The sequence below is a fragment of the Sus scrofa genome, chromosome 13 (genome assembly GCF_000003025.6).
Source record: "Sus scrofa isolate TJ Tabasco breed Duroc chromosome 13, Sscrofa11.1, whole genome shotgun sequence".
Lineage (NCBI taxonomy): Eukaryota > Metazoa > Chordata > Mammalia > Artiodactyla > Suidae > Sus > Sus scrofa.
In genome coordinates this window covers 6,243,251-6,270,138 of record NC_010455.5, presented here as the reverse complement: position 1 = coordinate 6,270,138, position 26,888 = coordinate 6,243,251, and the positions used below count along the sequence as shown (strand labels likewise).

Here is a 26,888-nt window from a genome sequence, read left to right as displayed (position 1 = left end):
TTTCTATTCTGGCGATCTCTTTGATGCACGGAGAACAGGTAGTTTTCCAAATCATTTTACATCTTCTACACAATAAAACAACCTCAGGCAGAGGGGATTTTTTTTAACCTCAAAACACATTCTGGGTTTAATGTTTTCCCTTACACTGGTATCTTTTCTTAGGAGCATGGTTAACAAGTTTTTTTTTGGCTGTTTGCCTACTACTCTATTTTTTTTTCCTTAAAGACTGGAACATAATGTTTCAAAAGATAGTTTAGTGGACTCAAAATTGAAGAATTCTGGAGAAGTCAAGACTTGAAGAAAAATTGCTCTCCTTATCATAGATGAAATCAGCTCTCCAGTTATAGCTTGGCTTTACCGCCAATCTGTGCAGATCCTCCAAGCCATAAGGTCTTTTTTCAGTTGATGTCATTTTTAATAACGATGCTTCTTGGTGCTTCTCATCAGTGCTCTGTGGATTAGGATATATTTAAAAAAACAAACACAGAAAACCCCAAATTCATGCACCAGACTTTCCTATTCTCTCACCTCCAAACATATACACCCAACAAAGGACAAAAAGCACATAAGGTGACTTCTACAGAAGATGCACATTTTAGAGACATTCCTGCCACTTTCTTCTTTCTCATTCCCCAAACCAAAGAGATCACCCAATCCTGTCACTTCCAGGAGCTAAACCTGTGAAAGCAGTTTAAAATCCATTCACTCTCCCATCTTTCTTGCCACATCCTAGCCTAAGCTAGGGTTTCTCAAACTTTAATGTGCCTCAGAATCCCCTGGAGGGCTCAGGAAAGCACGGACTGCTGGGTGACCTTCAGACTTGATTTAGTAGGTCTGGGCAGGGGCTGCTAATTGGCATTTCTCATAGTTCCAGTGATGCCAACACTACTGGGCTTCACATCACATTCCAAGCAGAGCTTGTCTGAGGGACCATCACTGCCCATGTGTATTACCAGCCTCACGTGGCAGCAAAAACGATCTCTGAAGACTGCAATACTCATCATGTGACTTCCTTGCTTAGAACTGGCCATGGCCTGAGCATGACAGTGATATGACTCCTGCCTACTTCCCCACCCTCATGTGACACCTGGTTTCTGTTTCTCCAGGGACACTGGCCTTCTCTCCTTTGTCCCAAGGAGGCAGTCACTCCCAGGATCTTTGCACATGCAGCTCTCTGTGCCTAGAATGCTTTAATTCTTTCCTCCATGTAGTCAATTTCTACTTACCCTTCAAAATTCAACTCAAACATCATATCCCTGCATAAAGAAGGTGCGATATATGTATATGTATATATGCATATATATCTCACAGTGGAGTATCTCACTCCGCCATAAAAAGAATGAAATTATGAATGCCATTTGCAGCAACATGGATGGACCTAAAGATTATTATACTAAGTGAAGTTAGTCAGAAAGAGAAAGATACCATATGATATCACTTATATGCAGAATCTAAAATATGACACACATGAGTTTATCTACGAAAGAGAAATAGACTCACAGACATAGAGAACAGACATGTGGTTGCCAAGGGTTGGGGAGAAGGGATTGCCTGAGAGAATGGGATTAGTAGACCAAAACTATTAAATATAAAATGGATAAACAACAAGGTCCTACTGTAGAGCATAGGGAGCTAACTATATTCAATGTCTGTAATAAACCATAATGGAAAATAATAATGAAAAAGAATATATGTACATATAACCGAATCACTTTACTATGCAGCAGAATTAACACAACACTGTAAATCAACTATACTTCAATAAAATAAATTTAAAAACAAAAACAAACAAAAAAATCGCTTCTTTGATGAAGACATCCTTGTACCCCAGATTTGGTAAGATCCTCCTGTTATTCCTACCATAGCAGCCTGAAATTTTCCTGCAAACTACTTAATAGATTGTGTGACTACTAGATGCATCTTTCTCAATAGACTATAAGGTACAGAAGATCAAAGACTATCTCTTCTTTCTCTTGCCCTCTCTCATGTACAAAGCAAAGTGCCTGGCCTGAACATTGTAGGTACTCTAAATTTTGTGTAAAGAGAACAAAGTTCAGGAGTTCCCCTGTGGTGCAGTGGGTTAAGGATCTCGCATTATCACTGCAGTGGCTTGGGTCTCTGCTGTGGCACAGGGTTTGATGTGTGGCCCAGGAGGGAATTTTCACATGCCATGGGCATGACCAAAAAAATAAAAGAACAACAAAGTTCATTAATATAAGATGAATTCCAACTTAATATCAATAACATTGCTGGTGGCAAGAGTGATCACTAGCATGGACTAAGTACTCATGTGCCAGGAACTTCGCAAAGTACTTTACAAGCAATATTTCATTTAAGCCTATGAAGTAGATGCTATTACTATTATTGTTGCCTTACAAAGGAGAAAACTGAGGTCAGGAATTTAAAGTACATTGCCCCAAATTGCACAGTTTATAAGTGATAAGGCCTTCTTTTTTTTGTCTGATATACAAATCTAGACTCTGACAATCATTACAGCCAGCGTTTATGTGGTTCTTTATATTCTCTATCACTTATTTCCTTTATCTGATCCTCTTAACAGTGTTAAGATAGAAATACTATCTCTGACAAGACAAGATATTGAACGGTGAAATGACTGGCCAAGGTCACATACAGAAGGTCAGTGACTAAGCCAGGACCTGAACTCAAGTCTTCACATATGAAGCTCATAATTTTCCTAGCCAAGCATGCTGGAAATGGCAAAAAAGGAGCTCTCTCGAGTTAGACGATTTTTGCTAAATTCCTGTTCACAATGATGCATCTGAAACTGTGAATTCATTTGAACATACTGCCAAGTTGCTAAAGGCCAACAACTGGATTGCTTCTTAGAAAGCTCTTTCAGCTCTGAGAGATATTTCCAAGCCAGAGCTTCTAGGTGGAGCAAAAATACTTTTTCCTTTCACATTCAGAGAGGTCCCCCCTTTATCCCCAACAACAAGCACAGAGATTCCTGACTTGTGTGCAAGTTGCCAGCTTTGTCTGCATTCTCTGTGGCCGCCTTTCCAGCGGCTCCTCCTGGCCTTTTCTTGCCAGGGTTCTGTGAGGAGGCACTCACCTCTCTTGGCCTCCGTATTTACCTCCTTTGTGCCTGCATTGGTCCAGCCTCTGAGAGGCAGCTGTGCTAGAAAAGACTAAGTGCAGAGGGAGGTCGGTGAATAATCTTCCAGACCCTAGTCCCGCATTCTGAATTAAGGTGAATTAAGGACAACTTGGTCACTTTCTCTGCAAGCCTAAGTTGATTTAGTAACCCAGGAGAAAACTCCAGAATGCCACGCCCTCCATGTAAGCTATTTATTTAAAAAGAAAAAACAAATATCCTAGCAATGGAGCCAATATCCAGAAACAGAAAGGAGAAGATGGGGTCAGAGGTCTGAGGAAACTTGGAATAAAGGGTAACCATGAGGTTGAAACAAAAGGGCAAAGAGTTCATAGGAGACAGACTCATACAGCATCTCAGGGCTGTTCCTATCTGGGAGCAGTCCAGGGCTTCATTTGAAACAGCAAAAGAAATATTTTAATTCCGTCAGCAAATCTCTATTAAGCATTTCTTATGTATCAAGGACTGTTCTAGGAAAGTAGATACCAAGATTAATATGGTACCTGAAAGAAAGTCCATCCTCAACTGCACACATCTCTGTGACCAAGATCACTAAGCCAAATGGGACAGTAGAGGAGCGCCGGACTGTGGTGGACAGTGAGGGCCGGAAAGAGACCACAGTAACCCATCAAGAGGCAGGTGACAGTCCTAGAGATGGTCCAGAATCAGCAACACCTCCATCCCTGGATGATGCCTTTTCCATCCTGGATTTGTTCCTAGGACGTTGGTTCCGGCCCTGGTAGCCTTGTGAACCCTCAGAGGCCTTTAGGTTCTTTCTCTCTCCCACCCTTTGCCTGCTGTCAGTGGGCTTAGTTCTTCTCCTGCCACCTCAGGGCCTTGTGTGTGTGGAACAGTGAATTGGGGGTATGTTAGTATGTCACTCACCCTAATGACCAATAAAACCTTTATTTATGCTAAAAAAAAAAATGGGTGAGATACATGCATAAAGAGAAGGTTACAACAGGGTGTGTCTCAGTCAGTTCCATCTGCTACAGCAAAACACCATTCATAGATGGGGTGGCTTATAAACAGACTTTTTTCTCACAGCTCTGAAGGCTGGGTGGGCTAGACATCTGAGGTCAGGGTGCTGGCATGGTCAGAATCTGGTGAGGACCCTCCTCAGGGATGCAGACTGGTGGCTTCTCAGTATGTCCTCACTGGTGGAAAGAGGGTGGGTGAGCACTCTGGCCTCTTCTTATAAGGGCACTAATCCCATTCCTGAGGGCTCCACCCTCATAACCTATTTCTTGGCAGACTCCTCCACATACCACCAGAATGGAATTAGAGTTTCCACACATGAATTCTAGGAGGGATGAAGGCCTCACAGGAGAGACAAGCTTTTTGTTTGTTTGTTTTGTTTTGTAGGGCTGCACCCATGGTGTATGGAAATTCCCAGGCTAGGGGTTAAATCAGAGTTGCAGATAATGGCCTACCCCACAGCCACAGCAACGCTGGATCCAAGCCTCGTCTGTGACCTACGCCACAGCTCACAGCAATGCCGGATCCTTAACCCACTGAGTGAAGCCAGGGATTGAACCCGCATCCTCATGGATACTAGTCGAGTTCATTTCTGCTGCTCCACAATGGGAACTCTGAGACAGGCTTGAATTGTATCTTGATGATTTTATTAGCTTAATATGGGGTGGGGGTGGGGTGGGGAATACCATTTCTGGTGGGGAGAACGTGAAGTTCCAAGGCACAAGGCAAGTTAGAATGTGGAATATTTAAAAAAAAAAATAAAAATAAAAAACAAAATAATGAATCAGGCTGAAGCAGGGGGTGTGCTGGATGGGAATGATGAATGGGGAGAGGAAGGAGGTGGAGAGGGGAAGTATGTGTTTGAAGAGATAGACGACAGATCAGAGCAAACTCATTAGGTGGCTTCATAGGCAGGTTAAGGGATGCGCATTTATCCTGAGAAGCAATGAAGACCCACTGAAGGCTTTGTCATAGGGTATGAGCAGGTCTGCATGATATGGAGATTGTGAGAAGACAGGACCTGAGAGAGCACCACTGGAGACTGGGTGACCAGTACCAAGGAAGTGGAACAATTGCCATTCAAGCCCTGAATCATGAGAATCTGAAGAAAGGCAGCATTGGGAGGAATGGCTTCTCTACATCAGAGCTAAAGGGTCCAGCCCTACAGGTCTGAGTTTCTGGTACCAGTTTTGGTGTAAAGTTAATGGGTGTCCTAGATCACAGCTCTGCTTGTATATACATGAAACCAGTCAGTATTTTATAATTATTCAGGTTGAGAGTATACATTTAGCATGTCCAGAATGGTACAATTTTTGGTGTTCATTTAGTAACTCATAGATATTCAGCCTCTCAGGTAAGATATCAGAGAATTCGTCATAGGATCTCTTTTTAGGTGGTGAGTTGTCCCATGGCCTTCTAGGAAGATGAAAGGGACTGGAAACCAGGCCAAGGCTATTTCCCCAGGGCCAGGCACTGGATTCAGGCATGTAACTGTGAGGTTACTGTTGCTGGAAAGTTTGGGGAGTTGGTTGTTGCCATTCTGTTATTTTTTCGGGTAGTCTTTTTTCATTTGGGAAGCATTTTAAAAATAAAATATTCTTTTAACAATTGTTTCTTTGGGGAGTTCCCGTCGTGGCACAGTGGTTAACGAATCTGACTAGGAACCATGAGGTTGCGGGTTCAATCCCTGGCCTTGCTCAGTGGGTTAAGGATCCAGCGTTGCCGTGAGCTGTGGTGTAGGTTGCAGATGCGGCTCAGATCCCGCGTGGCTGTGGCTCTGGCGTAGGCCGGTGGCTATGGCTCCGATTGGACCCCTAGCCTGGGAACCTCCATATGCCTCGAGAGCGGCCCTAGAAAAGGCAAAAAGACAAAAAAAAACAAAAACAAACAAACAAACAAAAAAACAGTTGCTTCTTTTTTCACAGACCGTTAGAGAGATTCTCCTTGGAAAAAGAAGGTCTCATTGAAATGGACATCACCATGGTCACTTTGGAAACTTTTGGGTGTCCTGACATAGCTCATCACCCACAATTATGTATGGGCTTCAGATTCTAATGAGCTTTCCTATTCAAGGCTGTGGCTAGATTTGCACTTGTTGATCCCAACAGCACAGTGATGCTCCCTTTGAGTCTGAAGCATTTAAAAAAAATACTTATTAATTAGTATACACAGTCTTTTTCAGTTTCTTTTCCTTTCTAGATTATGATAGGATATTGAATAGAGTTCCCTGTGCTATATGATAGGTCCTTGGTGGCTATCTATTTTACATACATGAGTGTGTATATGTTAATCTCAAACTGCAATCCCCGCTCCGACTTAGTGGATTCTTACCATGTCCCAGTATGCCACTTAGCCCCCACCATGAGGTACGTATAGCAAGCACCTGGGAAATCCAGCCATCCCCTCTCGGAGGCCAGGGCAGGTGAGGGAGTGCCACAGGCCTCCTGGGTTGGGGGGGGGGTGGTCAGCTTTGCCATTCCACTGGGCCTGACTTAGTGTTGCAGAGCACAGGGGTCAGGGGTCAGACTGCCAGGGCCTGGAGTCTGACGCTTCCACTGAACTTCTCTGTGAATCAGTTTCTTTAACTGTGAAATGGGGTATTACTACAATCTCCCTCAAAAAGTTGATGAGAGAAATAATGGAAACAGCAACCCAGGCCAAGAGCAGAACACAGAGCTTGGCCTCTCAGTAAATGGGAGCCATTACCTTTTTATTATGTGTTATGTCATATAGGTTTTATGTCTGCGTTAAGTCAGGAAGGCAGACCCTCAGGAAGTGAAGGTCTGTAGGAACCTATCCAGCCAGACCATATTGATAATGGCTCAGCTGCAACAGGACACTTCCTGGTGAATTCATTGAGACCTGAGCTACGAGTCTGCTTGCTTTGGTCTGATCCTCTTGGTTGGAGAACTGGGGTGAGCACAGGCCCTTTCAATAAATGGTCTGACATAAAACTGCTTGTTGATTAAACAACGTGATCCTAACTGTGGGCCTAAGCAAAAGAGTAGGCTCTCTCTCAGAGTGGCTTGTTCAGACATATGAGAAGTGGACCAAAAAAGCTGCCTACAGTTACAAGTGCAAAGCCTGAACACAGAAAAGTGAAGAGATCAACTGCCAGGTAGGCTCTTGAGACAGGCTGTGTGCGCATCCCCAAGCCAGGCTCTTTACCTTCAGTTTCCATCACTTTTAAGTTGCTCATTGTGTTTGCATTTCTGAGCTTCACCTCTTGAATGCAAGAGACACAGGAGATAAATATAAAATGCTAATTTTCTATCAAGACTGAAGAGACATAGGAGAATCATCACAACATCACATCAGCAATGCTTTTTTATTTTGGGACAGGCGAAGTCTCAAGTAAAGCCTCAGAGGAATCAGGCTGGAGAAGTGGCTGAAAGTAGTGAACTATGGGGCCTTCCCAGGACAAAGCCCCACATGTCCTCCTCCTGCCTCTTCTCTGCAAAAAAACTTTAGCCAAAAAACAATTTTTTTTTAATTTTTATTTTTGTCTTTTTAGGGCTGCACCCATGGCATATGGAGGTTCCCAAGCTAGAGGTTGAACCTGAGCTATAGCTGCCAGCTTACACCATAACCACAGTAACATGGGATCCGAGCTGCGTCTGCAAGTTACACCACAGCTCACAACAATGCTGGATCCTTAACCCACTGAGCAAGGCCAGGTATTGAACCTGCGTCCTCATGGATGCTAGTCAGATTCATTTCCACTGAGCCATGATGGGAACACCAACAATTTTAATCAGAGAAATGAGAAACATGCAGAAACAAAGGAAAGCAGTCAAACAAGACAAAATAATAAGTCAAGGACCTTTAGTTTCTCCTCAAGGGTTATATAGATAATATTCTGAGCTATATCCTTTGAGCTGTACTGTAATTACTGAAGTCGGGAAGAAGTTAACTACACGATGACCAGACTGTAGCCATGACAGAAGCTGCTCCGTCTTACACAATTCCAAGAACTGGCCTCAAGGAAATAGGAACATACTGACTCTGGAACTGAAGATTAATTGTACGTAAAACAATCAAGATGACACTGACCAGACCACAACATGACCAACTTCAACAGGACTGCCAGAGCGGACGTGCTGTTCTATAATAGTCCCCTCCTTCTGCCTATGCACCCCTGAAACTCCCCTTTCTAAGCTCTTGCCCCCAGGTGGCAATGGGGAGTTGGTTCTTTAGGATGTTAATCCACCACCCCAAGACTGCCAGTTTCTTCAATAAAGCTATCTTTCCTTTTATCATTTTCTCTATATTAGATTCTTGAGCAACAAGCAGCCAAACCTGAGTTCAATAACATGGTTCTCTGGGGTCTTTTTGGGGCTCACCAGTTGCATGTGGAAGATCTTGGACCAGGGATCAAACCCGAGCCACAGCAGCGACCCAAGCCACTGCAGTGACAACACCAGATCTTTAACTCACTACACAAGACAACTCCAATGGTTCTCTAATAACTTAGTTATAGGGAACATGGTCCCTATTTAGACATGGGCATTTAGACATGAAAACTGCAAGTTTTACAAGCATCAGACTTAAATGTCCTCTTTCCTATTGCTACACACATACACACACACACACACACACACACACCAAATCTATCTCTATAAATCCAAGTGGGTTGTTTTAAAAACACGACTGCATATTTCGGGCAGGCTTCCTATCAAGAGTTGGGGTCCAGGTGCCTGCCTCATGAATCTGGGTGGACTTGTGACTGCTCCGTCCACAATACTAATGTGGGATGGAAGAAGTTATGCTAGAGGATTTCCTAAACTAGGTCATGAAAGGTCTTGCAGCTTTTGCCTGCTTCATGGAGCACTGGACCACTTGCAGGCCTCTGTGCTAAGGAGGCTATGGGCAAGCACTTCAGTCCACTGTCCCAAAGGATTCTAGACTCAAGATGCCAGGCATGAGTAAAAGCATGTGATCCTAAAAAGCAGTGCTTGTCCATCTGAAACCATCTAAGAACCAACATTTGGTAATTTCAACTGGAAGATGAATTATTCAGCCAAGCCCAGCTTGGGTTCCTGACCCACAATATTGTAAGATATGATAATTGCTATTTTAAGCGGCTAATTTTTTTCCCTGCCCCTTAAGCTGCTAAATTTTAAGATAGCTGTTACACAGACTAGATAGCTGGAGCACTAAGTGAACTTCCTTGACCCTATAAGCCTGTAAGAATATAGGTGCATCCACTTCACACACACACACACACACACACACACACACACACACACACACACACACACAAAATTTCCAAGGTCCCATCTTCACTAGCTTTTCAGAGAACCCAATAGGGCACTTCACAAGTATTTCTAAAATCTAGAGAAAATGTCCCCACAAATGAGTCTTCTTGGCTTCCAAGCATATAGGACTGAGATCTGCATTGTGTCCCAGGTCCACCTTGATGCCCTCAGTTGCTGCTAAAGGCGCCATCCCATGCAGACCTCATGTCCAGGATGCTATGGTTCTGACACCCTCAACAGCTTGAGGAGACCTTTAGGAAAATACATCCCTTGCCTTTATACCACCTCTGGGTCTGGACTCATCTGAGTCCATTAGAGGGCGACTGGGGAAATAACTTTGTTTTGCTTAGAAGTGTCTTCCTTTCTCCCCAGGTCTCACTCAACCCTAGGATAAAGTTTCTTTTATTGTCTGTAATCTCAAGCCTGGTTTCTCTAGCTCTAGTCAAACAGATTCTTGGATGGCCGGCTTGCCCATTGTTCTCTAGATGTGGTGAAAATCTAAAGCAACTACAAGAGATGCCTGTGCTAGAAACCCTCATATCCGCAGAAGATGCTCATTTAGACACTGCACTTTCCATTACAAAGCAGTTTCCCTTTGATCATTACATGGCTGGGCACAGCAAAACACCCTGCTCTGAAATCTGAAACCATTCTATGGGCAATGTTACAAGCCCATTTCTCAACCATCACATGGTGAAGTCACATATGCTGTGCATTTAAAATGTTAATTAGGAATAATCATGACGTTCTATGACCCGAGGTTTTGCCTTTTTCTTTTTTTTTTTCCTGTATGAAGCTCCAATTCTAAAATATCTAATGGGCATAATCAAATATTCTAAAAATATTCTGCAGAGTCATACTGAATAACAGAATGTAATAGAACTAAGAATATCTTTATTTTAAACTTAGCACGAGAAGAAAAGTAATGGTTCTTATTATAATTATCTGCCATGACCAGTTCATTGTAAAAAAAAAAGGGGGAAGATCCTGAAGAAATATGTTTCATCTCTGTTTGCTTGTTTTGTTTTTGGCTGCACCTGTGGCCAGAGGAAGTTCCTAGGCCAGGGATTGAACCTGCACCACAGCAGCGACCTGAGCCACAGCAGTGACAATGCCAGATCCTTAACCCACTGAAACACTAGGGAAATCCCTCGTTTTCCTTTTTTTATGAGCGGGCCTCATAATTCTGAGGATGAATATGTCTGATTCAGGCATTTATGTGTACACTGGAGTGAAGGCATGAGGCCCAATTAGGTAAATTAGGTATGCAAAACTATGTTAGTATGCAGAGGACTTCAGATGGTAAATAGAAATAACTTAGATTTTCATATCTGTGTATTATTTTAATTTGTACTGGGAACAAAAATCTGTAGCTAGCAGATCAAACCTACTTTGGATATTTTGGGGAAAATGGGTAAGATACCATTAACTGTCTCCCCATTTCTCTCTTACTCTCTCCTCCTCTCAGATCTCCTCCTTGTATCTCTCCAGTCTTCCTAAATCTTCTTCCACCCATTCCAACCCCAAAGAAGTTCTTTGGCTTCCCAGTTTGAGCTCCCTTCCTACTCTGCTACATTTTATTTACTGAACTACTTATTTATTTATTTATTGCTTTTTAGGGACGCACCTGTGGTATATGGAGGTTCCCAGGCTAGGGGTCGAATAGGAGCTACAGCTGCCAGCCTACGCCACAGCCACAGCAACGCCAGATCCGAGCCGAGTCTGCGACCTACACCACAGCTCATGGCAAAGCTGGATCCTTAATCCACTGAGCTAGGCCAGGGTTTGATCCCGCAACCTCATGTTTCCTAGTTGGATTAATTTCCCCTCTGCCACGATGGGAACTCCTATTTACTGAACAATTTAGTTTTTTAGCTTCTGATTTGCATCTGAATATACATCTAGCAGATGAATAAACAAAAGTACCCATTAGGAGGCATACTCCCTAAACAAACATATGAAAAACAATGATAAATTAATAGAAATAAATTGTTTTTGCTGTCATATATATAAATAGACATATTCGTTTGTATTTATTTATATACATGTATATCTGGTCCATATGAGAGAAAGTTGAAATATAAGTACATTTAAAAAGAAAAACAACCAACAGATTCAGCAGATTTTTAAGGAAATGTCTTTACTACAAATCTTGTTGGAAGTTCCTTATGTGCATTATAGAATGGGTATAACTCATTCACTCCGAGAACACTGTGCTGAATGGAGCTTGCAAGTAGCTTATTGGAACCATCTTCATTACAAGTCTTTGAAATACCTCACTACTTGTGTAAATAGTGGGTATTACTTTCAAACACTGAAAAAACAATGAACTGAACACAGCATGCATCACCCTCTTTGAATATTTAGCAGAACTCACCAGTGAAGCTGTCTGGTTCTGCGCATTTGTTGACTGGGAGGTTTTTGATTACTAAGTCAATTTCCCTACTAGTCACTGTTCTGTTCAGATTTTCTTTTCATCAAAATTTAGTCATGGTAAATTGTATGTTTCTAGGAATTTATCCATCTTCTAGGTTTTCCAATTTGTTGGCATGTAATTGTTTATAATATCTTAAGACCTTTGTATTTATTTCTGTTGTATCAGCCACACTATCTCTCTTTTTTTTTTTTTCTTGGTGAGTCTAGCTAAAGCTTTATCAATTTATTTTTTCCAAAGAATCAGATTTACTTTCATTGATCTTTTAAAATGTTTTTTTGTCTCTATTTCATTTATTTCCACTTTTTTATTATTTCCTTCCTTTTACAGCTTTTGGGCTTTGCTTACTCTTCTTTTTCTAGTTCCTTGAGATATAAAATTCATTTACTCGATATTCTTGTTTCCTGAGATAGGCCTGTGTAGCTATGAAATTCCCCCTTGTGAAATTTCACTTCTGCAGTATTCCATAGATTTTGTTATGTCATATCTCTGTTTTCATTTTCCCTAGGTATTTGGATTTCTCCTTTAATTTTCAAAAATTTGTAGTTTCTCCAGTATTATTCTTTTAATTGATTCTAGTTTCATACCAGTGTAGTCAGAAAAGACGGCTGCTGTGGTTTCAATCTTCTTGAACTTATTAAGACTTTTCATGGCCTAACATGTCATCTATCCTAAAGAAAGTTCTATGTGTACTTGAGAAGAATGTGAATTCTGTTTTTGCATGGAATGTTATCTTGTCTGTGTTTGTGTGTGTGTGTGTGTGTGTGTATATATATGTATGTATGTATGTATATGTAACACACAGACAACACATATATACACACACACATATACACACATATATATTCATTGCATTTGATCTAATGTATGTTTCAGGTCAACACTTCCTTATTGATTTTCTTCTGAATGATCTATCCATTAATGTAAGTGGAGCATTTAAAGTCCACTACTGTTATTTTATTGAGTTCTATTTCTCTTTGTAGATCCATTAATATTTGCTTTGCATATTCTGGCACTCCTATGTAGGGCCTATTTATATTTATAATTGTTATGGCTTCTTGATGGATTCACCTCTTTATCATTACATAGCGCCCCTCTTTGTCTTTCCTTGTAGTCATTGTTTTAGTCTTTTCTTGTCTATTAGGAGTATAGATACACAAGCTTCCTTTTGTTTCCATGTCTAGAAATATCTTTTCCCATACTTTCACTTTCAATCTATTTGTTTTCTTCCTTCTGAAGTGAATCTCTTGTAGGTAGCATATGTATGGCTCTTACTCTTTTATCAATTCAGCCACTCAGTGTTTTTTGACTGGAGAATTTGGTTCTTTTACATTTAAGTAATTATGGATAGCATATGTATTAATGTTATTTTGTCAATTGTTTTATGGCTGTTTTGTAATTCCTCTCTCCTTTTTCTCAGTCCCGTGTGGCTCGATAACTTTCCTTATTGTTATGCTTAGATTCCTTTTTCATTTTCTTTTGTACTTACTATAAATTTTTGCTTTCTGGTTACCATGAAATTTAAATATATCATCCTATGTATGTAACAGTCCCAAACAATTGATAACAATTTGATAACAAGTTAATACACAGTTTGCAAGGCATTCCAAATTCTCCATTTTTACTCTTTCCCTGTTTTATTTTTGATGTCACACTTTACATCATCTTTTATTCATCCCTTTGCAAATTATTATATTTTAATTTTATGACTTTTTTCTTTTAACCTACATAGCAGCTTTTTAAGAGATTACTCCACTACCTTTACTATATATTTACCCTTTCCAGTGAGATTTTTACTTTCATATGTTTTCTTGTTATTAATTAAAGCCATTTCTTTTCAGTTTAAAAAAAGTCCCCTAACATTTCTTATAAGGCTGGTTTAGTTGTGATGAATCCTTTAGCTTTTGTTTGACTTGGAAACTCTTATCTCTCCTTCAATTCCGAATGATAACCTTGACATATGGAGTACTCTTGGTGGAAGATTTTTCCTTTCTCACTTTGAGTATGTCATTCCACTCATTTTTGGCTTGCAAAAGTTCTACTGAAAACCCTGTTGAAAGTCTCATGGAGTTCCCTTATATGCAACAAATTTTTTTCTTGCTGCTTTTAAGATTTCCTCTTTATCTGTCACATTTATTTATTTATTTATTTATTTATTTAATGTTTATGGCCGCACTCATGTCATATGGAAGTTCCTAGGCCAGGGACTGAATCCAAGCCACAGCTGCTACCTACACCACAGATATAGCAACACCAGACTCTTAACCCACTGCACTGAGCCAGGAATCGATCCATGTCTCTGCAATGACGTAAGTTGCTGCAGTCAGGTTCCCACTGCACCACAGCTGGAACTTCTCTTTATCTGTAAATCTGACATTTTAATTATAATGTATTTTGGTGTGGATCTCTTTGGGTTCATCTTCTTTAGGACTTGCCTTCCTGGACCTGGATCTTTGATTCTTTTCCAAGTTAGCGACACATTCAATCATTTTTTTTTTTTTAAAGACTTTTTTCTCTCTCCTCTGGGACCCCCATAATGTGAATGTTATTCTACTTGATGTTGTCCCACAGGTTTCTTAAGTTATCTTCATTTTTTTTTTTTTCATTCCTTTCTTTCTTTCTGTTGCTCTGTGTGGGTGAGTTCCATTATTTTGTCTTCCAGCTTGCTAATCCATTTTTCTGATTCATCCAGTCTGCTGTTGGGCCCTGCTAGTGCATTTTTCAATTCAGTTACTGTATTCTTCAGTTCTGTGACTTCTGTTTGGTACTTTCTTACATTTTCTCTCTATTGAAGTTCTCACTGTGTTCATCCATTCTTCCAAGTTTGTTCGCATCTTTATGACCATTACTTTGAGTCTTTTATCAGGTGGATGCCTTATCTTTGTATCACTAAGGTCTTTTTCTGAGGTTTTGCCTTCTTCTTTTGTGTGGTACGTATTTATCTGGGTCTTTATTCTGCCTGACCCTCTGTTCTTGGTTTTATGCATTAGACAAAGTGACCTATCCCAGTCTTGAAGGAGCGACCTCATATAGAAGATGGAATTTGATTTGAACTTGTCTAAGTTAGCTCTCAGTTGTCTCTGGAACCTTTGTAACTGTCTAAACTGCCTGATTATTATTGATATGCCTCCTTTGCTGAGGTTATGCTGGGACATGTCAGTGTCCCAAAAGGGAGGGATCTCATTTAGCACCTGGTTTTAGGTTGATTGGAAGCCAGACCCTCAGGCAGCAGCTTTTAAAGTATACAAAACCTTACAGACTTGCAGGATCGCAATTGTAATCCCTACAGGTCTCCAGTCCCAGAGATCTGGAGGTGTCCCATGAGTGACAGTTGTAGACATTCGGGCACTAGGTGAGTGTATAAGCTCCTTTCTGTAACAGGTCTCATCAAGCTGTAGTGAGGCTATAGGAGTGCGAGGAGATGATGTCCCCCTCCCTGCTTACACTCTCCATCTCCTTGGACCGTAGGTGTGGGGGGAAGCCTGAAGTCCGTCCCTCAGGCTGAAGTTCTAGGACAAGTAAATCAGCATTTTTCACAGAAAGATGGGTTGTGTTTCAATTTGCTGCCTGTGCAGCTCCTTGGGGGTGGTGGCCTGCCAATAACTGTCTTTCCAATGGTTACAGTCCTGTGGAGTTCAGTAACTTCAGTCCCCTTGGCCACTAGGGCAAGGTCATCAAGGGATGTCCCTGTGTGGACTGTGCACACAGGCTGGCTTTTAGCAAGCCAGCTGGAGAATATGGGGGGGGGGGGACCCAGTCACCAGCTTTAGAAAGGTGGCAGGAAAAGGTCTAGACTGCACACACCTGTGAGTTTTATCCAAGCAGCAGGAGAACGCCTTGCTTGTACGTGTGTTCTGGCTTTAGGCTGGGAGCGAGAGAATGCCCGCACCATTCATGCTCACCAACCCCACCCAGGTAGCAGGGGAGTGCTGCAACGACCCACTTCTCTGGCTTCTTGAAGGTAGCAGGGCTGTGCCTCAACCCTGACCCCTGCCTGTCTTGTAAAAGAGGTGTCCTCACAGTGCATGTGGAGATTGTAATAATGGCACCTGCCAGCACCTCCATCTCAGGGGAGTGCTTCAACTGTCTTGTGGCCCTTCAGCAGATGCTTTTTGGTTAGCAAGTACGTCTCCTTCACATAGAGTTTAGATGCTTTTCAAACTCCTATTTTGTCATTGGGCCCTGGGGTGAGGGAGACTGTATGTGACCCCTTTCAGAAAGGAATCTCGTGGAATTCACTGGTGGCCTAGGGCTTAAGGATCAGGTCACTGCTGTGGTGCAGGTGCGATCCCTGGCCCCAGAATTTTCACATGCTGTGGGCATGGCCAGAAAAAAAGAGAAGGAATCTCTGTTTTTTAAATTACTTTATGTCCCTTGGACATCAACACTGTTGGTTTTCTTAGCCAGGAATTTTGTGGGCTCGTCTTTCTAGTGCAGCTCCCCAGGGCTCAAGGTGTCCGATGTTGGGCAGCAACCCCTAGTGTCTCCAGGAGAAGTGCTGGATTGGTAAGATCCCTCAATAGCCTTTGCTGCTGTGTCAGCAGTGGGGATTTTGCTGAGACCATGCCTCTGCCTTTTCTACCCATCTTGCTGTGGTCCTTTTAACCTTTGTTGTGAAGAAGTAGTTCATGTCATTTTCAGAGGGAAAGGACCCACATGCAGCTGTACATTTGGTGTATGTTTGGTGTGTCCACAGAAGGAGGTGACTTCAGGATATTCCTATGCCATTATCGTGGACTCCGCTCTCCTTGGCATTAATATTTCTAAACATTTTCCCATGTCATGAGGAAATTAAGTAGAGAAATGTGAATTGCACCAGTGGGTAAAGAAAATGAACAAGGGGGAATGCTGGAGCAACGGCAAGGTGAACACATAGGTCTATGTTCAAATGATTTCTCTGTATCACAATTTCTTCATCCACAAATGTGAGATAGTTCATATTTACTTTGAAGAGTTATTAGAAAAATTAAACAAAATACCATATGTGCTGCTTGGCAAAATATAATCAATTAGATTTATTATTAGTTGGATTTCATGTAACTTTTTATTAATTTTCAAAGTTTAATAACTGTATTTTCATTATATATTTATTAATGGTTACCTTCTGTTTGAAGCTAGTGATCCCAGTTTTCCATTAAGAGTGGTGATTTAGTTTTCTTTTGTTTGCAATTTGAGTGGAAATAAAGGAGTCAACTTAAAGAAAAACATTGAGCAAGTTCAGTAGGTACATGGAAATAAATGACAAATCTTGAAGGTGACATGGGAATGAATGAGTCTGTGAGTTAATAGAATTTTCCACAACCCTATCAACCTAAGATTCTTTTTGTAACAAACTCCTGTACTTCCCTCTTTTCTACTTAGAACTGAAAAAAACGTGCCTACCTATAACACACACTATTTTCAGAAAAATGACATTCTATATTATTAACAGTAATCTAACAGAAATAAAACTGAAGTTGTCTTTGATATAATCATATGCACTTCACCACGAAATGCTCAGGTATGATGGACTACAACAGAAGATGTAATAATGCAGTTGGATAATTGGACCAATATGCAGAGTTACTGTGAATGCAACAGCTCCAAGGGCAGAACTCATGCAGATATGCTGTATCCATGACAAGTGTTGTGAGTCAGTGATGAAATTTTCTGATACAGAGAAGTTCTAAATAAGATAAAAGTTCAATCTTCTCTCACTACACCATGGTTTGTTTTTTTTGTTGTTGTTGTGTTTTTGTTTTTGTTTTTTGCCTCACCCACAGCATATGGAAGTTTCCAGGCCAGGCATCAAATCTGAGTCATAGCTGTGACCTCACCATAGCTGCAGCAATGCCAGATCATTAAGCCACTATGCCAGGCCAGGGACTGAACCCATGCCCCCACAGTGACCCAAACCACTGCCATCAGATTCTTAACTAACCATGCCACAGTGAGAATTCCCTACACTGTGGTTTTATTATTCTTGAGAATAATTAAGTGGGGAATTAAAGCCTTCCAAAAGAGGAATTGTGATAAGATCTAAATTGAGTTTATTAGAAACATGTGTTTTACTTCCTAGAAAGCCTGGTGGGGCATTAGAAACTCATGCAGTGCAAAGTACAGTTCTGTTAACTATAGGTACTATGTTGTACAGCAAACCTCTACAACTTACTCATCTTGCATAACTGAAACTTTGTATCCATTGAGCAACTATTCTCCATTTCCCGTCCTCTCCACCTTTATTCTCTGCTTCTCTTTATATTTTATTCTCTTTATCCTCTCAACCTCTATTCTCTGCGTCTATGAATTTGACTATATGAAATACCTCATATAAGTGGAATCATGCAGTATTTGTCCTTCTGTAACTGGCTTATTTCACTTAGCATAGTGTTAAGAGGACAGATCTCATGTTAACAGTTCTTACCTAAAAACAAACAAAAAACCACAAAGAACACAGGAAATTTTTAGAGGTGGTGGATATGTTTAGTACCTTGATCGTGGTGATGGTATCATGGGTGTATGCATACGTCTAAAGTCATCAAAATATACACATATACCCTTGAAATGTTTTGTATAACAGCTATACCTCAATAAAGTTGAGGAGGGAAGGAAGGAAGGAAAAGAGAGGGAGGGAGGAAGGAGGGGAAGAAGGAGAAAAAGAGGAAGAAGAAAAAAGGAAGGACAAAGAAAGGAAAGAAGAAAAGTCAGTGCTGGACATTTCTTCAAATGAAAGACCATCCCATATATTACAGTATGTCTAGCATCCCTGACTCCTGCCCATTAAGTGGAAAAAGTACTCTAACTTGAGCTAACCCCAGAGATTAGCAGAATGCTCCTAGGAGGTGGGACCATCCCACGTTCATGGAGCACCAGGTTTAAAGCAAGGGCCTTGGGTCAGAGGATTTTTATGTATCTTGGTTTCTTTTTCTTTTTTGTCTTTTTAGGGCATATGGAAGTTCCTAGGCTAGGGGTCGAATCGGAGCTGTAGCTGCCAGCCTACACCACAGCTACAGCAACGTGGGATCTGAGCCAGGTCTGCGACCTAACCACAGCTCATGGCAACGCTGGATCCTTAACCCACTGAGGGAGACCAGGGATCGAACCCGAGTCCTCGTGGATACTAGTCGGGTTCGTGAACCACTGAGCCACAGCGGGAACTCCCATCTTCGTTTCTGTATTTACAAACTTGGGCAAGTGACTGAGATTGTAATTTATTTAAGGTGAATGTAACCTGGTGTTGTTATAGGCTGAATTTTGAAGCCCCAAAATATATGTTAAGAGTCCTAACCTACAGTACCTCAGAATGTAACCTTATTAGGAGATGGAGTCTTTAGGGAGGTACGTTAAGATGAGATCACCAGGGTGAGCACTAATCCAGTACGACTGGCATCCTTATAAAATGGAGAAATGTGGACATAGACACCTATACGGGGAGAACAGTATGTAAAGATCAAAGCAGAGACTACAGTGATGCTTCTTTAGGTTAAAAAATACTGAAGAATGCCAGAAAAACCACCAGAAGGTAGGGGTGAGGCATGGAACAAATTCCTCCTCTCAACCCTTAGAAGAACCAATCCAACAGAACTCTTGATCTCGGACTTCTAGCCTCCAGAACAGTGATACGACAAATTTCTTTTGGGTAAGGACACAGTTGGTGGTACTATATTATGATGCCTCTAGCAAACTAATCCATCAGGATAATATTTTTGCAAAATTAACTATATATATTTTAATTTTCTTGTTAAATCCCTCTGATCACTTGCAGTATTTCCCTTCCTGTTGGGTATATTTAATATAAAAATGGGCTTGAAAGATAAGCTTTCTGTAGAGATGATATGCTAAAATAAACATATGAAAGTTTGGGTTTGTAGATTCAACCATGATGGGCATTCCTGACACAGAGATGACCGTTAACATTTAGCCAAGGGAGTTCCCAGTGTGGCTCAGTGGTAATGAACCCGACTAGTATCCATGAGGATGTGGGTTCCATCCTTGGCCTCATTCAGTGGGTTAAGGATCAGGCATTGCCATGAGCTGTGGTGTATGTAGGTCATGGACTCAGCTCAGAACCCGTCATTATGGCTGTTGTGCAGGCTGGCAGCTGAAGCTCCAATTAGACCCCGTAGCCTGGGAACTTCCATATGCAATACCTGTGGCCCTAAAAAAGCAAAAACAAAAACAAACAAAATTTAGCCAAGAAGCTGGGGTTACAACATGATGTCCCAGCTTATCCATTCTCAGTTTGAGAGGCTGTGAGAAAGAGCAGAGGAGGCCAGATATAATCACCACTCTGTGGTGTTCCCATCGTGGTGCAGTGGTTAACAAATCCGACTGGGAACCATGAGGTTGCGGGTTCGATCCCTGGCCTTGCTCAGTAGGTTAAGGATCCAGCATTGCTGTGAGCTGTGGTGTAGGTTGCGGACGTGGCTTGGATCCCGTGTTGCTGTGGCTCTGGCGTAGGCCGGTGGCTATAGCTCTGATTGGACCCCTAGCCTGGAAACCTCTATATGCCATGGAAGTGGCCCTAGAAAAGGCAAAAAGACAAAAAAATAAAAAAATCACCACTCTGTGAGGTTTCACAGCTTTAAAGTAGAGAGAAGCTGTGCTTTTATCTTACCAATTACTTCATTTATTTTTATTTTTTCCTTTTTAATTTCATGTTTTTAAGTGCAATTTTAAAGATTACTTTCCATTTACAGCTATTACAAAGTACTGGCTATATTCCCCATGTTGTAGAATACATCTTTGTCACTATCTCACAGCCAATAGTGTTTGATGGTTTTTCAGAAACATATGAAGGTAGAAGAGATCTTTTACTTTCTCTTAGGACTCTTGAAAGAAACTGTTTTTAAAGGTGGCTGCCTACTTTTGAGGCAATGTGATAACATAAAGGGTATATAAGTGAACTCAGAGACTCCCTGTACGTCTATGAGTGAAGGATGGGAGTGCTCACCTAAGGTAGCCTTTATTCTCCCATGGGTAATGAAATAGAGGGTAGAGAACAGTAGTGAATGCCTTGATTAGTGGCGTGATGAAAGGGGAGGCAACAATTAAGAGAGATCTACATTGGTTTCAAGAGCTAAGGGGAGGTGAAGTCATTTAGGGAGCACTGCCAGCCACAGAACTCAGCTATCCATGCCAATAAGGAGAACATCAGACAGATGGTCCAGGCATGAGTCAGTGAACATAGAAGGAGTTAGGGGACCATTTCTACATATGTCATGAGTTCAGATAAGCCCCTAACGTCCCAACAATGCAAACGACAATTAGAAAGAAAGAAGGAGGCGCTAAAAATTTTGGCTTATGAACCCAAAGCCATTCAACTTCATGTGAAAAGATTTTTTAAAATACAGCAGTGGCAGTGGAGACTTTGTTTTGAAATATTCCCAACCCTTTCACAAAATTAAAGTAACTAAAAGTGTAAAATCAGAAATCTAAAAAATACATTATCAATAAAACTACAGGACAATGTGTTCCCAAAACCTGAGAATACAAAATGATGGAAAATTCCAAGTAAGAAACAAAACCCTTGTAGGAAGAGCAGCTTTACAGAAAAAAAGAAGGTAGGAAAGAAGCCTTCTAATGGCCCTAGTTGCTTGGGACTTCATAGTCTGTGAACAGGTATCTACCTACTCCTTGGAGAAGAAACTCTCTGGAAGTACAGGATTCCACACACAGATCTGAAAACAAAACCAGCAGAGCTCTTCACAATCCCGAGTTTGAAGATGACTGAAAATGAACTACAAAAAGATAGGATGGTTTTGGTGTTACCTGAGCCTTCAATGTGCTCAGAAAATCCAGCAGAAATTCTTTGGCGGATGTACAGAACTCATTAAAGAGTATAGAACTATACCAAGGAGAAATTGCTGAAACCAGAGCCATACTTGGTCCCAGAAGGAAAATCAGGGTACATAAGGAAAAGAAATGTTTCAAATGCTAGTGTGAAGAAAGGTCCTCACTAGGAGAGGAGACTTAACTCAGAAAGTATCAAAAAGGTAGCTATATGGTAAAGGCATCAAAAAAAAAAAAAAAAACGTTTTGGTAAAGGCAAAAGGAGACATAGATTTAGGAAAGATTTCCTGGCACACCTCTATTTCCAATATTCTTAAAAATTGAGAAAAGTATATCTTATTCAAACATGACAAAAGAAAATGATGAAAGATAAAGAAAAAAAAAACTATCTGAATGTACATCCAGAAAGTAAAGACACACCCCAAATACCTCATAAGCACATAAAGCCCAACTATTTCAAGATAAGTAAAAAATTAAGAAAAGTTTATCAACTCTTAAACAATAGCATACCTAGCATACATTGATTTAGAAAGACTGATTCAGAAATAATATCACTGGGTGTATGGGATGAACTGTATGCCCTCAAAACTCATACGTTGAAGTCTCAATCCTCATTACCTCAGAACGAGACTGTATTTGGATATGAGATCTTTAAACTTAAAAATGAAGTCACATGGGTGGGCCCTAATCTAATATGACTGGTGTCTTTATAAGAAGAGGAGATTGGAACAAAGACACACAAACAGAAGATGCTAGAAAAACACAGAGAGAAAAACGCAGCCATCTGTGAGCCAAGAAGAGATGCATCAAAAGAAATCAACCCTTCCAATACCTTGATTTGGGGCTTCTAGCCTCCAGAAGCATTAAAATATATTTCTGTTGTTTAAGATACCTGGTCTGTGGTACTTTGTGATGGAAGCCCTAACTAAGACAGTAGGCAAAAGAATGATATAAATAATAGGAACTAACTGAGCTCAGGAGAATGTATGAATGAAAGATAAAGAACTGAAGGCTGAGGGATAATAAATATAGGTGTGAATAGATACTACAAAAGAAAAGGAAATAACCTGCACAAGTGGAAAAATTGAAAAAAGAAAAAAAAAATAAATGAAAAAGAGAAAGAAAGTGAAAAGTACAGAGGACAGCCAAAGAAGATCCAACACATGTAATACGGGATCATAAAGAGGAAAACCAAAATGAGAGATTAGGTCAATGATAAATAAAATTAAAGAAAAATGTCTCCAAGAAAATGGATATAAGCATATCATATATCAAAGGTAAAATATGGTTCAAAACATTCTATAGCAGGTATCAGTAAACTGTAGCCCGCAGGCCAAATCTAGCCCGCCTCCTGTTTTTAAAAATAAAAGATTTACTGGAAGGCAGTCACACCCATTTGTTTCCATATTTGTTAGGTTGCTTTCACACTATAATGACAGAGATAACCATTGCAATATAGGTGGTATGGCTTGCAAAATGTGCAATACTTACCCTCTGGCCCTTTACAGAAAATGTTTGCTGACTCGGACACATGCCAAAATATATTCCAGTAAAACTACTGGCTTAAAATAAAATGAAATGATGAAATAAAATAAATTCATTGAACATCCATGACAAAACACCTCATCACTTTATTTGCAACACTTTTAGGGTAAAACAATACTTATGCTAGTACATGAGAGAGTAACATAATTGAGATGTTTAAATGAAAAAAGTGTGAACCAAAGGTTTAGTTTTCAGTGAAACAGATCTACAAGTATGAAGGCCACAGTCATACTGTTAATAATATGTGAGCTCAGGGAAATAGTTCCCATGAGTTCTTCCTGAGATGGCTCAGGGAACAAGCTTCTGACAATCGAGAAATGACTGGAGAAGTTTTAGGACAGAATATACGGTGATCACAAAGCATATTTCACTGTAACATTAGGATTAGATGAAAAAGGATAAGATTGATAAAATACATGGAATTGTAACTTGCTCTGACAATGTAAATACAATTATGAAAGAGATGAGGGAGAAACACAAGGAGACAATAAGAAAAGCAGACCATGCATGCTGATTGCCTGATAGATATTAAGTAGTACTAAAAGGATTGAACTTTAAGTTAGCTGGGAGGGAGAGAAAGGACCAAGAAGTGCCTCCTGGCTAATTACGACATTGTTTATGATAGAAAGGACTAAAATCTTTCCAAAGTTGGACTATATAATATAAGCATTTTATATCCAAGATAACTTTTAGGAAAAAAAGCACAAAAATTTCTAAGTAATAGCAGTAGTACTTAAGAGAGAAAAAGACAGATAGATAGACAGAAAGAGCAAGACAAGCCGCATTCTAGAGAAAACACAAATATCTATCGGTAAGGGATTTATTGAATTGACTATGATGGCTCCATATGATGTAATACTATATAGTTGTAAAAAAAGAATGAATGCGCACATTCTAGAAGGAACACAAGTGCCCATCAGTAGGGGATTTATTGAATTGATGAGATGGATCTACGCAATATAATATTATGCCACTGTAAAAAAGAATGATTTCCATCCAGCATATGTTGTTCTGCAAGTTATAGAACAGTGTGCAAAGTATGCTGTAAGAAAAGGAGAGAACCACAAAGAAAGGTATTATTTATATTAAAAAACAAACAATGAAAGGATAAACACCAAGTTGATAAAATGGTTACCCTTGGTTACGTAGCTATATATTTGTTTATCCATAGCAGAATCAGGAGAAGTAAACTGTTTTCTGAAAAGGCGTCTTAAAGATGCCTTTAACTACTGATAAAAACATAATACATTACTCTATTTTAGATAAAGAAAAATTTTGAGTATTATGTTTCTCTGTGAAACTAGTCATCTTCTTAATTATTACTTTTTTTTTTTTTCTTTTTCTTTTTAAGGCCACATTTGCAGCATATGGAAGTTCCTGGGCAAGGGGTCAAATTGAAGCTGCAGCTGCAGGCCTATAGATGCAGTCATAGCAACTTCGGATCCAAGTGGGTTCTGTGACCTATACTGCGGCTTGTATACCCACTAAGTGAGGCCAGGGATTGAACCTGCATCCTCATGGACACTATGTCAGGTTCTTAGCCTGCTGAGCCACAACAATAACTCCATTTCTTAATTTTTAAACCTTATTTTTTCTTGGTGCCTTTAGCGCTTTTCACCCAAAAGAGTCTAAGGGCGCAGGCATTTTTATAAAAAACTAGTCTTTGGAAATTATTTGGGGCTTCAATTCCACCCTATGTTTCATATTTCTACATATCTGGCCTCCAAAACTTCCATCCTTTGGCCTTGCCACCTATACTCTCCTCCTTGCCTTAAACTTTTCTCAAAGGTGTCACATTTGGATATTTAGAGAAGGCTTAAAAAGGAAGAAACACAAATGGACTAGAGAAACCTACACAAGGCACCTGTCTTAGGAAGGACAAGTCCGCAGTCAGCAGATATTTTAGACAAAGACTTTCCTTTTCCCTTTGTTCACCAGATGGCAGTTTTATCATTTTCTCCTAGTCTGCCTTCTTCCTGACGCTTCCATTTTCTTTTATCTCAGGCCCTCTTTTCAGTGATTGTGGTATAATTAGATAGAACTGGAATCCTTTTATTTTATTGCATTTGCAAAGTAGGCCTTGTCTACTGACGCTGGGAAAGTCACAATGATCTGAACTGTGTTCCTGGTGCCAAAGAACTGGGATATCCTGTTCTTCCCAGAGGGGTGCTCTCCAATGCTTCATGACTACCATGTATCCAAAATTCACATGATCAAGGAATGTCCTCCAAGAACAAATAACTTTCAAAAGGAGACAAGTTCCTATGTTCAGGCTCTTACATCACTTCCTAAAAATGACCCCAATACTAACTATTGAAGAGGCCAGAGATGCTGCTAATTATCTGTAAAGCACAGGACGGCCCCCACAACAGAGAATCACTGTTAACAGGGACCCAAGATTGAGAAGCCTTGAATTAGAGCACGGTTGGAATGTTGTAACAGAAAGACGTAAAAACATAGTGTTTCACGTACGAGAGAACCGTAGGCGTCTTTGTCTAGGATGGGAAAAGTAGACCTATTAAAACACCCAGGCCCCTTACTCATTGTTTCTCTGCATCCCTCTAAGGTACCATCCTTGACAAATGGCTGACACTGACTTTTCAGCCCTGTCTTAACATTCTGACCCATAATGTATGAGTTGACTGGGGTTGTCATAACAAAATACCACAAATTGGGTGACAAACAGTAGATATTTATTTTCTCATAGTTCTGAAGGCTGGATGTCTAAGATGAAGGTCAGGACTGAGGTCTCATTGGCTTATAGACCTTCTCGCTGTGTTTTTACATGACCTTTTCCCTATGTACAGGCAGCCTTGGGGTCTCTTCCTCTTCATATAAGGACACCAGTACTATTGGAGTAAGGCCCCATCCTTATGCCCTCATTTAACTTTCATCATCTCTTTAAAAGCCCTATCTACCAATACAGTCTCTCTGGAGTTTAGGGCTTCAATATACAAAATTTGAAAGAATATAATTTAGTCCACAACACCATGAGGAAGGGGAAGACGAGAAACTGGGGAGCATACAATTTCATTTTGAGGGATATTGCCCAGAAGTTGCATAAATCAGTCCGTCTTATATACCACTGCCAGAACTTAGTCACATGCCCAACCTAAGTACAAAGAAGGATGGGCAATAGAGCTTTTAGCTTGGAAGCCTGTGCCAGCTGAAACTCAGAGGGCTATGTTACTAAAAGGAAAACTATTCAAGAAGTAGACAGTATTTTAAAAACTGGAAAATGATAAGTCATTCTCATTTTCAATTTAGCATTTCTACAGTATCATGCCTCTTGGGAGGCCCCCCTCTACCATGGCCCACAGAATAATGGTATCTACTTCACATAGGACCCAAGCACTACAGAAACCATACCCATTACTAAATACTTTTTCATTTAGAAGAGAGTCACCAAACAGCAGGCAGGAGACAACAGTGCTTTCCCAATGGCAGTCTTGAGTCCAGGAAAAATTTACTCCCATCCCGAGACGTGTGTGTTTCTTATTTTGTCTCTAGAATTTAAGAGCAGTGAAAAGGGCTCTGTGGTTGGGAAACTGGAAGAGAAAATTCCTATGCCAATGCCCTTTAAATTAACTTGTTTTTCTGCCAGTGAACCCTTGGATCTCTGTCCTTAGTGACTGAGGCTGAGATGTGGTTCTTAAAGGCATAAAGGTTGGAAAACTTTATGATCATCTGTTAATATATTAATGACCAAGGTATCTAACATATATTTAAAAATTACCATAACATAATAGTAATATACTTTATTTCAACATACATTAAGTCAGTTAAT

General features: G+C 40.4%; 1 protein-coding gene across 1 annotated transcript in view; it reads right to left on the bottom strand.

Moving 5' to 3' along the window:
- Window positions 1-26,888, bottom strand: part of KCNH8 (potassium voltage-gated channel subfamily H member 8) — a 429,124-nt gene that overhangs the window by 263,367 nt on the left and 138,869 nt on the right. The gene's annotated exons all lie outside the window — the stretch shown is intronic.